The following is a 13324-nucleotide window of genomic DNA, read 5'->3' on the forward strand; positions in this document are numbered from 1 at the left end:
CAGCAGCACTGACAGACACTGAAGAGGAGTATTTAATGGTAGAACATACATGGCAACGCAACAGATGTGGTCTGAACAGCAAAAGGCGCCGGAAGAGAGGTCATATCCCATCCGCCCACACGCAAGAACACCCATTGCAAGGGAAAGCTCTCCTGGTGCCTACAGCCCCTGCGCTGCCTGCCCGTGCCCTTCTGCCTGACAGCGGGACACGTGACTGCGGCTGGAGTGATGGATGGGGCCGGAGTCTCTCTTTAATAGTATCTCACAGTGGTTTCCGTAAGTTGATGGAGGTTGCACAACACTGCCAACTGCCATGCCGGATATATTTTGCAACCAGGGCTTCTATGCCACATCTGTAGGATGATATGCCAGAGCCTTCTGAGGAGGTCTGGGGAAGTTTGAGCACAGGAAGAAAAAAAGAAAAGGAAAATAAAAAAGTCAACAAACCTCTTTCCATAGCAGCTATTTTGGTGAGGCACCCTGGGGTGAGGGGAGCCGGCACCAGCCAGCTTTGGAGGCACAGCAGCCCAGCGGGCTTGCTCACAGCTCTGCCCACCCCCAGCAGCTGGGAGAAGGTCCCTCTCCCATGGGTGGGTGGCAGCGCACCATGAAACGCCCAGATGGGAGCTGCAGACACAGCCTGCGCTCACCAAGGAGTAGCTGCAAGACAGGGCTTGAGGTGGCACCAACCTCCCCAGGGAAGAAGCACTGGTGAAGCACGATGGAGGCGTTGGCCAGCTGCTGAGGGTGGCTGCAGGTTGGCCCCCAGGAAGTGCCATCCTGGTCACCCAGGTTTGGTGGCTTGTGCTGGAGGGTGCAAGCTCCCATGCCCTGAGCCCATGCCATCACCCATCCCCTTGGCCTCTTTCTAGAAGAAGAAAAAGGACTCCAAGATACATAGACTGGGCTGGAAGATGTTGGTGAAGATGTTCAAAGAGGTGCCAGTCCAGCTGGCATCTCGTGTGTCCCAGACACCAGTTCCAGCAGCTCCAAAGCAGAAGTCCACAGCAGGGACCCAAAGAATCATTGACTCTCAACATCAACCCACACATTGGAATTGCATCTCACAACCCTCAATGGTCTTAAAGTACACGGCAGAATCCCAAACGCAGACAAACTACACATCCCACAGCAATATCCCCACAAAACTACCTTCTCTGGAAAATTTTCGGGCCCCGTAAAAGAGCCAGCAAGTTGACTCCACCAGGTTAAGGAGGCCAAGGAAAGAGGAGTCCACGACCACTGTGTTCCTGGACTCATACGTGCAATCATCAGCTCCTGATTTAGGAGAAAATAAAATCTTTGAAACAGAGGACCTAAAGGACATTAGAGATCAAAATAGGCCATGGGGAAAGGAGCACCTCGCAGAGACAGGACACCAAAGACACGGGCTGGCTTCCCTGCACAACCATCACTCATCAGTGAGGAGACATGAGTGCAGAGGGAAGCATGGAGCCAGGGCTTCAAAGATGCTCAGGGCTTAAGTGGTTGAAAATGAAAGTGCTGGGACACTTTTTCAGCCTGCACTTGACAGTGGGGATGAGATAACGTCAGAAACGCTGAGCACAGAGCATCTCCTGCAGAAGATTGATTGTGCCAGCAAGGAGCAAAGCCAAAAACATCACATCAGCCTCTCTCCCCTTAGAGCTGAGCTCTGCCACATGCGGGACCCCCACATGCTGACCAATATGGATCCACTCATGGGTTCCCCATCACCGAGGAGCCAGGCCCGGTGCTGTTCACGTCATCCCACTCCCCGCTGCCACCCCAGGACTGGCCCCGCCAGGGAACAAGCAACCCTTTCATCCCAAAATCTAATGGGCTGAAGACACTTCAAGTACCAACCAGGTCTCTCTGGTTCTGCACAGGCGTTAAGGAAACCTTGTAAAAACCCAGTAAGACAGGACTCGGTGGTAGATCTGCTAAGGACTCCCCAGGTCTTTTGCAACTCATCTATTTTCCCCAGCTCTGCCAACACATCTCAGTCCTACCCAGGCTCAGAGCTCCCTATGACCATGGCCTGAGCGTAATCGAAGAGAGAGAGTGTTTATTAAGCGGAAGTGTCTGCCACAGGTTGGGGAAGGTCTCGTTGAATTGCCTCTTGACCCAGGGTAAATGCACCCGAGAAGCCACATTCCCTGTTGGCAGGAGGGAAAGGACGCGCTAAACGCTGCGTTTTTCAGTGCCTTGCTTTGGAAGTGCTCGCCAGCAGCAGTCTGCACTCCAGCTGCAGTGTGGATGGTAGCGGCCCAGGAGAAAGCTTGGGGTCTCCCAGGGGTGCCCGTCGCAGGTGAGTCCACCAGCCAGCGCGGCTGCAGGACTGCCTGCCCTCCTGCCGGCTAGCCCAGCCTGACTAGCCCCTGTCCTCACACACCCTCCTCTCCCGAGAGGCAGCTGGAAACAATTCCCTTTTCCCTTTTTCAGGTGGGGTCTGGGCTCCCAGAGGCTCACCCCGAGCAATGGGTTCACCCGCTGCTTTATTTCCGTGTCTCCCGCTGTTTTGCGGGGACCCTCCTTGTTGTAGCGCTGCCAGCACTCGCCCGCGCAGCTCAGACCCGGCATCACCCCGCGCTGGGTGCCTTTGCCTGCGGTGCCTTTCCTCACCAGCTTAAATCAGATGCGCTGGAGTCCTCGCACGCTCCTGTAGCCCTCTGCCACCCCAATGGTGCCGCGGTGGCCTGGCTAATCCTGGCCACACCGCCTGTGCCTGCGTCCTCTCGTTTCAGGTGTCTTTGGTGGCACGTCTGGAGAAGCGGGTGTCCAGCTCATGGGCTGAAGCAAGGCCCCTCTCTCCCCTGAACTGTACGAGTGAAAGAAAAATGGGGTCATCCTCATGCTAGCAGCTTTCCTCTCATTTTGAGGAACCAGCTGGGAACGCGCAGGCAGCAGAGCTGGCTGCTCCCTCCAAGAACAAGCGCCAGCTTTCCTTTGATGCCTCAGTCCAGCCCGATTTCATCCCCTTCAGAGGCGCGGGTAACCCCAACCTCGGTCACCGGCCACTCAGGATTCGCTGCCCAGCCCCTTCACCCGAGGCCGGCCCTTCTCAGCACTGCCATGCTAACGTTCCCCATCACGCTCTCCGTACCATGCCATCAGCTAATTACTATTATTTGTTGCTGCCGCTGCCTGGTGCCCTCTGAGCAGGTTGAACAGCCAAAATGCTCCCTGGAGGAACTGGGCTGAAAGCAGCAGGACTGCGCGTGTCCGGAGCGCAAGCATCCAGATCCATTTGGGAATGGGCACCACAGACAGGACCCATGACACGGGGAGTGAGGACGTTGGAAGAATAACATGGAAAACGCTGCCTTCCAATTTCCACACACACCCTCACTCTCGGGGGACCAAAAAAAAAAAAAAAAAAAAAGGAAAGAAAAAAGGGAAGGGAAAAAAGTATCCTTTTCAAAGCAAGGATGTGGTGAGGCCCAAACAGCCCCCCCGACACACGAGCCAGGATGCAGAGATGCTGTTTTTTCCAGGAGGAAAAGAGGGATTTTGCTGTCTCCTCTATTTAATGAGGAATTCATCTTACCTCTCTGCAGGCGAGGGTGGCTCAGCGTTGCCAGCACCACAGCTCCACGTCCCTGCTCTCTGCCCCGTGCCTCAGTTTCCCCACCAGTAAATCAAGTTGATGCTCATCTATGGCAGAGTCATGCGGCGAGGCTTGATCTATAGCTGTAAAGCCCTCGGAGGCCTTCACACCTTCCACCATCCATCATCATCTGGAACACGAACAGGGGGTTTCTGCAGTGCAAAGAGCAGGTCGCGGGCTCTGCCCTTCGGGGCTCGCACCCTCTCCCCGCTCACCTCCCCTCCTCCAGCAACAGGCTCCTTTCCCTCATCTCCTTCCTGCCCAGGCCAGAAACAGAGCCAAGCTAATAATTCAGATGACAGAATTAAACTGATCCTGATTAGAAAAAGCCTTTACCCTGAAGAGAGCAAAATCTGGCTCTGTGCTGCCTGTAATCCAATAGTCTCCCACGGCCGCCCAGCAAACCCGAAACCTGCCTCCAGGCAAAGGCACTTTGTCTTGAAACAAGGGAAGTTAAATGTGTCTTAATGGGAATTTTGACACGTTTTGCTTTGATTTCGCTAATGTTACAAAAGTAGCTGTTAGAGAATATTTCAGCCCCCCCCCCCCCGCCATGAGGGGCCGGGTCCTCATGCGTATGGGCGCGTTGCCCAGCCGGGCCCTTCAGAAAGGGATCGCGGCTGCAGGGAGAAGAGGTCTCTGCCACGTCTCTCCACACTTCCCTGGGTGTGACTATTTCATTACGGGTCCATCAGGAAGCCAGGAACGCTCCAGGTCCCCCCAGTTTGCAGTGACACTTGTGGGGCAGCCAGCGTCACGGATGGGACCTGCTCTTGTCTGCCCCCATGGCCAAAAAACAGGGGGCTAATCCAGGTCAAGGGCAGGATGGTGGGGTCTGGCACTGCACTCGGTGGGCACTGAGGGTACAGGGCTGTGTGGTGGGCAACCCACGGGGCCCACAGAAACACCATCACGAGACGCAGAAAAAAAGGACGCGCGGGGAAATGCTACGAGGGGAGACACTGAGCCAGCACCCACCTGTGAGACCTTTCAGGAGACGAAGACAGGTTGTCCCCAACGCGCCCCAGGGAAAATGAGGGCCCTTCTCTGCCTGTTCCCACTTCACTCGCACTGTTTGGCTGCGACGGGGTGGTCACTCCTCGCAGGAGCGACGCTGGCTCTGCACGGATACGGCATGGACCAAGCGGCAGGTGCCGAGCCCCATCACTCGCATACCCACAGGCACTGCAGGAGAAACCCCGATGGGGGCATGGGGACATGCCACCGCCGTGCACTTGAAGGAGTGGGAGTGGAGACCCCCCCTTTGCCCCCATGGAGCCTCCTGGCAGTCCTACCTGGGGTTTTCCCCCCCCTCTCCGTTTCCAGCCCCGGGCTGGTGTCTCTCACCCGACGCGGGCAGAGCAGGCTTGGATTCAGCGCAGGCAGGATGGTGACACGAGCACATTAGTAACTTCCTGAGGCTTCAGCTATTTCTTTCCATTTGGCACCAAACCAGCAGCTGGCACTTCCCTGGTCCTCAGTGACTTGGGGCTGGGGAGCCCTCCCATATGTTCAATGGACCCCACTGACATTTCAGGTGCATTTAACCCTGAAGTACCTGGGAAATTGCGCTGGGATGGGACAGATGCCTCCCACAGCGAGGCACTAAGGTGCCGGTAAAACCCTGGGACAGCAGGAGCAGGATGGATGCGGGAACTCCTTTACTTCATTTTCATGGGCAGGAGCATCCCTGATGGATGCAGTTTGGATCTTAACTGCGATTCCCAATGAAAAGCATCACGTAGCTCCTGATTCCAGACACTCGGTGGACAAGAATCAGGATTTTCTTGGCTTTCCAGCTCCGTTTGAGCCCCGTGCTCACCCTGTCGGACTCGCAGCACATCCCTGGCTGAGCTTTGGGATGGAGCACTCGGGTACCGGCTGCCAGGCTGCTGCACGGGAGGAACTAGGAGCCGGGGCGGGGGGTGGAAAAACCTGATGCGGGGCAGGACAGCGGTAATTTTAGCAAGGTACCGAACTGGTATGCAAGTACCCGGCCTGGAATAAATCAAACAAAGGAACAGCTGGGGCTGTGGGGTTGCGGGAGGAATCCCTGTGCGTCTCTTCGGAGCTAGTGTTTACCTGCAGCAGCTTTTCCCGTCCTTGCTCTGGTGACTCCGTCTCCCCTCGTCCCGCCACAGCCCACATTTGTAGGCTATTTTTTGTTGTTTTAACGCGATGCTGCAATCCTAACCCAGAGCCTCGGATTGTCAAACAGTTTTTCTTTTCTTTTCTTTCCTGCAGAAAAAAAATACAGCTGAACTAATTTGATGAAAGGGGAAAATAAAACGTAAGCCAGACTAAACACATGCAGTTCCTACCTACAGCCAGGGCCCAGCTTCTCCCAGGCCAAAGTCAACACACGTCAATTTTTAACATGACAGGGCTTTAAGAGGGAGGTTTGAGCCCTGGATGAGAGGCGGCTGGAAAACATTAATAACAAGGTCTGTCAATTAAAGGCAGGCATGACAAGCCACCAAGACGAGGGCTTGGGGGTTTCCCTTCCTCCCCTTCTCTCCCCTCTTAATTTGGTGGGGGGGGGGGGAAGTGATTTATGAAGAAATCCATCCATTCGTCAAAAAAAAAAAAAAAAAAAAAGTGCAACCACGTTACCAAATGAAGGATGGGCTTTGTTTAGGAGCCTTGAGAATAGCCCAGCAGGCAGGGGTTGAGATCAAGGGGTTAAGGAAAGCGCTGCCTCGAGGGATGCTCCCAGTAGCCCCACCAATCCCAGTGTGGTTGCTCCCGGTTCACCTGCGCACTGTATGGAAGAGCAGCAGCCCTTCTGCCTCCTCCAGGACATCACCATCCAGAAGGATGTGCAGTTACTGCGCTGGCCTGACTTGGTACCGACGCGCCTGTTGCACTGGAAATTACTATTTTGGGTTCTGGCAAAGAAAAACCTTGCTTTTAACAGCCCCACAGGCAGCATTTCTATGGCTTCTGTGGGCTGGGCAGGTTTCTGTCCCGAGCCACCCACTGGGTTCCAAAACAGCCGGGAAAAACAAGGGAAAGGGGCAGAGCGGCAGCAGCCCGACCAGTCTTTGCAAATGAAGGCAAAAGCGAGTGGGAAGATGAGTAAGGGGGAGTGAGCGTTTCAATTAAGGGGGTGGAGGGGGAAAGGGTTTTTCCTCCTAAAGTCTGGGAAACATCCACTCACTTTGCCGGGGGGAGGCTCCCGTGCTCCGGAGAAGCAGTGTTGGCTTTCAGCTGGGGGAGCCGGTAAGGATTCAGCCCAGAGGGAAACGGCAGAGATTCATTTCACCTTCAACACCTAAGTAAATACTGCACCCGGAGTCGCGCACTCCGCGCCGTATACGCCGTGCCGGTGTGCATTACACGTCCACGCAGCACGGGAACCGGCTGGTGGACCAGCTCCAGCATCCCCCGCTGCAATATCCTGTCCCCAGCAGTGGCTCGACCAGATGCTCCAGTGGGGCTTAAGAGCCTGCAGTAGTCAAACGCGACCCGCTCTGCCTCCCGGCATCGGCTGTCTCGGTCTCCGAAGAGGAGAGGACCTTCCTGGAGACCCTCAGGTACAAGCATCGCATCCACCCATGCGGGGATGGAGCAACACGCTTCGAGGGGCTGCTGGGATGCGCGGGGGGCTCTGAGGACCAGGGGTGCAGGACGTGGCTCTGCCACTCTGTGTGCCACTCGCCAGAGCGCGGCGATGCGCTGGGCTCAAGCCCTGCTCCCAGGTTGTGTTTCACTTTCCCTGGCCCAGCAAACAAAACCTCCTTCCAACACGCACGGGGCTCACCTCGCAAGGACGGGCAGAGCCAGCCCAGGCTGATTTCTTTACTGTGAATTCTTTTGGTGAGCCCCTGGCCCAGGTTCCCCAGATGTGGCTGCCCCATCCCTGGAGGGGTTCAAGGCCAGGCTGGATGGGGCTTTGAGCAGCCTGGTCTAGTGGGAGGTGTCCCTGCCCATGGCAGGGGGTTGGAACTAGGTGATCTTTAAGGTCCCTTCTAACCCAAACCATTCTATAATTCTATGATTTATTCAAACAAGCCCCAGGCCTGGCCCCTGAGGGAATGAAAGGCTCCTGGGCTTTTTTAGATAGCACCTCCCCTCTGTTGGGTGGAAAACAAAGTTATTTGGTGCTCTTTTGCCTCAGCAAATGGCTTGTCGCCATTAAGGACTGTAAGAACAGACCAAGAGCAACATGCCAAGAGGAGGCAATGGGGAAGCTGAAGCTGGTGCCTTCAGCCCAGTACAGAGTAAATGTGCTGAGGATGCGGTAACCTGCAGGAGAGCCCATCCCCGAGCTCCTGCACTGGGCACAGCCATGCCAATCTTCCCAGTTTGGGGCACACCAGCCTCGGCCACCACCATGGCATCACAGGCCACTAGCCCACCCATGCTTGGCACCCCAGAGCCGTGGCAGGTGAGAGAAGCTGATGTTCAACAAGCCGAGCCAGGTGCTCCTGTCCCAAGGAAAACAGCCACTTTCATCACCAAAAAGCTTTTGAAGGCAGAGCTCAGAGAGCCTTCGGCCACCCCTGCTCTGTGCCCACGGCTTCAGGCAAGTGCCTCATCACCACGGCCCCAGCGAGGCGGCTGTTGGCAGCACCGGGGTGTCTCCACAGGCAGAGGCTGGAAAACAGCAACCTGAACAACGGGAGCACCTTGGCTGGAGTCAATAGCAGCCGCCTGTGCTCCTCGCGCTAATCATTTAAATCATTAGCTCCGGTGGCTGCTACCAAGCGCCTCTGCCACCCACGCTGGGCGAATGCCGGCTGTCAGCTCGCTCCCGGCCCTGCGCTTCCCGGGACAAAGCAGGAGCAGCAGCGCGTGGCACAGGAGGAGCGTTGGGGCGCAGGTAGACAGCACCTGGGATGATTTATGCCTTCGCAGCAGATATATCGCTCGGGTTTTCCGAGATACGCTGTCAGCCGCAGCTCAGCAGGCAGCAGCTCGGAGGACACTGAACCGGGAGAGCCGGTGGCCCTGCGGCCGGCGGGGACTATCCGTACATCTCAATGCCAATGGCTGCCTGCTGTCACCGCGCTGTCACCGCGCCCGCACTGTCCTCAAGCACAGATCCACCCCCAGCCACGTTTCACACGGGCTGCTCTCATCATTCTCCAAATATCCAGCACAGCCTCCCATGCCCTCCTCCTCCTCCCCTTCCCTTCCAGGCAGGCGAAGCAGCCCCTGCCCCCCGCGGTATCACCGAGCAGGATCGCACGGCACCGGGGGGGGAGGAAAAAAAAAATAAAAATTGAAGGAGAGCCCTTTTAAATCAAGTTCATGCCCTGCGTCAAGAAAGGTTAGTCTTCCCACTCCCCAGATAAAGGATACAGATGTTAAACTGATGCCACATTTGATCTCAGCCAAAAAGCCAAGAGGGTTTAAAACACTCATTCATCTCAAGCTGTAAGCAAAGCTTATTCTCACTAATCTCGATAATTACTCCACTTCTCCCCCATCACGAGGAGCAGCCATGCGATGGCAAGGTTTCCTTCCTCCACGGGACCCTGCTCAAAGCAGGGATCAGAGATTTGCAAGAAATTCCTTCTTTAAAGAGGTCCTGCTGGGAACGCTGGGCTGGATTCAGTGGGATTGCTCCAGACTCAGAGCAGGATCTCTTCCCGCTTGAGATGAGCATCTTCGATCTGAGCACGTGGGGCTGCTGGCGTCACTGTAAGACCAGGAGCGTACAAAGTCTTGAGGGATCAAGAGGACTAAAATCCTTCTCAAACTCCACAAGATCTTTTCAGACGCGGCAACGGGGGCGAGGATAAATTAAGCATCTCCAGCAAGGGATCAAGCGAACAATTAGCAGGAAAAAAGCTGCCCACCGGGGCCTGATGGAGCAGAGCTCGGAGATTTTCTTCCCAGAGACGTCTGCTAGAAACAGCCTGAAACATTTCCATTTCTCTTGCCTTTTAATAGCAAGGTCAGCTCCTTTCTTCCTACCCTGACATCCTCCACCAGGGCCTCTTTCTGGGAACTCGCAGCAACGCACCAGATGTCACCCGGAGACAGAAAAACAACCGGGGGCCAAACTGGGGCATTTCGCCACTGCCCTGAATCCCAAACCACACGGCGCCGGGCTCGCCGGGAAGGGGGAGCAGAAAGCATCCCCTCGGTGGCACCGCCTCCCCCCCCCGAGCCCCTGGGGCTGGAAGGAGCCCCTTCCTCCCAGGCACGAGCGGCCACCCTGCTCCAGCAAAAAGCCACATGACAGCAGCCCCACATGCCTCCAGGCTTCCCCCAGCACTAACCGGCCACTGGAAATAATCTAAATATTTGCAGCCCAAAGGGGACTTGGGTTGGTTTGGGTTTTTTTTTCTCCCCATTTTTGCTCCGTGCTGGGTTTGAACGGCACCCAGCGCAGCTCCGCGGCGTTCCCGGCAGCCTCGACAGGCACTAGCACACAAACATCCCGACTTGCCGGAGGGCAGGGACCCTCGCGGTGAGCTCTGTCACAGCCCCCCACCCCGTAGCACCCACGCTGCCAGCACCGGGGCAGCTCAGCCACCACCTACCCCCCAGCAGCAGATTTCACAAGAAAGCCAGGGCTACGAGAGAAGCCCAAGACCACCCCCGCAAGAAGAGGGTTCTAGCGCTGTAGGCAGGGGAACAACCGTTTTTTAGCTGGAGAGCACAGTAATTCCCAGATTTCCAGAGGCTTTCTCAAGGCTGCAGACCCCAGGTGCGCAAACACCACACCAGCTGCTGCCCAGGGTGACAAGGATGAAGTAGGGAAGAAAAGAAATCACAAGACTTAAACCAGAAAATTACCGATGTTTGGTGATGCTACGTACTCCTCTTCAAACTTCAGGCTCAGGGCATGCTTTCAGGCCTCTTCCCTTTACTACAAGCCCTAAGATCAGAAATGTTACAAACTTTTTTTAAAAAATAATAATAATTTAAAAATAAAAATACCTCCAAGTCACAGGCTCTAAGGCTTAAAAATACATAGCCTTGCATCAGCCCTAGAAATGCAAGTGTCTGCCCTCCACTGAAAGGAGCAGAAGGAAGCAGAGCTGGAAAGGGAGGGGGGAAGCAGGCAGGTGTGGGCTTTTATGGGTGCGCAGGTGCCCCAGGTGAAGGGGGTCCCCAGGTGGGGAAGCCGCCCTGGCACCCCCCTCCCAGGCATGCCACCGAGAGCAAGGGCCGCTGCCTGCTTTCGGGAGGTGGCCACTGCCGCGCAACAACGCCTACCTGCAAACAGCTTATTAAAAACCCCTTCGGGTACGTGCCGACCGCTGGCAACGCCGTGCGGGTGTGCGTCCTGCGCCACCCACCCGGGCTGGGGGAAGCTGAGGCAGAGGGGGACGGAGGCTCAGGGCCGGGATTTGGCTTTGCCCACTCTGGTTCCTATCCCCGACTCCACCTCTCCGCAGCAGGTGCGGGTCATCTCCAGGCATAGCCTGGGATACACCATCTCTGCTAACCCCTCCACCTGGCCCACCCCGGGCTGCTCCGGCAGCATGGCCGGGGCCCCAGGAACATCCCTATGGGGCCCCCGGGGAAAGGAGGGATGGGGAAAAGAAAGAAAAAAAAATAAAATTCTTCAATCTTTCTGCCACCCGCGAGCTTCTCCTCTTTTGCACTTATTTCCAGAGCCTCTATTTTTCCACATTAAAAGGGGCTGGAATAAATGTCACATTGCAGCAGGTACCCGTGAACAAAGCCACAAGTGTGGGCGGCCACACGCACAAATTCTGTCCCTCATTTTCCAGGTTTTTCAGGAGTGACCTTGGAAAAAGAGCGAGCCATAGTTCTTCATGTCATGGGCGATAACACGTTTGTCAGCGTTCAAACTGTCTGAAGGCTGCCCGGGTTTTACTTTATTGCATTTCTAGGTGGCACCAAGACTCGGCTGAATTACGTTGCCAACTCCTTCATAAAGAAAGAAAAGTGACTTTGCTTTCCCTCCCCACGCCACGCCGCAGCCCAGGGCTCGCGGGAGCGACTCGGATGTGTTCAATACTTTTTTTTTTTTTCTTTGCAAGCGTGCCACAGCTCAAACTTGCGGATGAAAGGCTTTGAGCACCTCATCACGACACAACTAATAAATAAAAACGGCTAATCACGGCGGGAATAAGCAGCTACAGACTCTCGAACTGTTTGCAAGACCGTAACAAAATTATATTAATTTTTACGAAGCGGCGCAGAGCTGCGTGGTACCATCCCGTAGCTGCTCCCCCGCCCCGGGGTGTCTCCCGTTGGGAACCCCGCGGAGCCGCCCGGGCACACCCCGACCTCGGTCCTCGCCCGCCGGTTTGCGGGATGGGGGATGCTAAAAGGGGGCGGAGGGGCGGCTCCAGCATCCCCCCCCCCGGCCCCAACCCCCGGCCTGACCCTGCACCGCCGCTGTCTCACCCGCCGTAGCCAGAAGGTGACGCCGTCCGCCTGCAAATTGCTCCCAGCCCAATTAGGCGGCCGGTATCGGCTGCAATCACGGCTGCTGATAGAGATAAATGGGGAAGGCACTATCTGCCCAACAATAGTGCGGGTTTTTTTTTTTTTTTTTTAAAGGGGGAAAAAAAAAAAAACTGGAGGGGGGGGAAAAACAATTGAACTTTTCATCAGCTGCTAATCATGATTTTTTTATTGCTTTGCTTAGCATTTTCTGGGGAATAAAACCTCAGAGGAGCCCAGTCTTTTGTGGAAAATGAAAGGGCATATAAAAAAATGAATGTACATGGATTCTAAATATTTCAGGTTGTATGACTTTGTGTTTGACCTTAGCAGAAGATGAACTAATCCTGCAATATAATAGACTTTCATAGAGATATGGAAAATGGCTGCTTTTTTATCTCAGTTGCCATGGGAACCATCAGAGAGAAGGCCTAGCTGAGATGCAATAGAAGGTTATTAAATGTGTGCTTGTGTATATTGGAAAAATACAGCTTTTTGTCATCTTGTGTCACTCATAGGTCTTTAATACGTAATGTTTAGGTTATTAATAAACTAACACAGGTCCATTTTTTACAGGGAACAACTATGAATACAGCCATAAAAAAATTAGTACAAGTTGAACATTTGCAAAACTCTTGAGCACGGGCAGGGGCTGGCTGGGGCTGCTGCCTGCCCACAACTTCCCACGGAAGTTTCTCTCCCTTTCCAGGCAGGGGAGGGATGAGCTTTGCCGGACAGGCAAAGGGGACTGGGACACTGTAGGTGTCCTGTCCCCAACCCAGAACCTGCTGCCCCCCTGGCCTGGGCGTCTGGGGCAGCACTGGGGACGCAGGGGTGTGCTGTGGTGGCACAAAAGAAAATGTCCCCTTGTTTGTTACCTGGGCACTGGCTCAGGCGCTGCCAGGGAAAGAAGGGGTGGGTGAGAGCTGGGGGGGACATCTGTGCCTGGGTCAGGGCTGGGGGATCTCCTGCTCTGGAGCTGGGGGCTGTACAGCTGGGCTGGGAGGCACTTACTGTTACAGAGATGTTTTGGGGGGGGGGAGAGGGGGAAGGATAATAAAAACCAAGAAAACCTAGTGGAGAGGGGAGAGAAAGAAAGAGAGAGAAAGGGAGAAAGAATGAGAGAAAAGAAAAAGAAAAAGAAAAAGAAAAAGAAAAGAGAAGAAAAGAGAAGAAAAGAGAAGAAAAGAGAAGAAAAGAGAAGAAAAGAGAAGAAAAGAGAAGAAAAGAGAAGAAAAGAAAAGAAAAGAAAAGAAAAGAAAAGAAAAGAAAAGAAAAGAAAAGAAAAGAAAAGAAAAGAAAAGAAAAGAAAAGAAAAGAAAAGAAAAGAAAAGAAAAAGACAGACACAGACTTCA

This window comes from Rissa tridactyla, chromosome 10 (assembly GCF_028500815.1).
Source record: "Rissa tridactyla isolate bRisTri1 chromosome 10, bRisTri1.patW.cur.20221130, whole genome shotgun sequence".
Classification (NCBI taxonomy): Eukaryota; Metazoa; Chordata; class Aves; order Charadriiformes; family Laridae; genus Rissa; species Rissa tridactyla.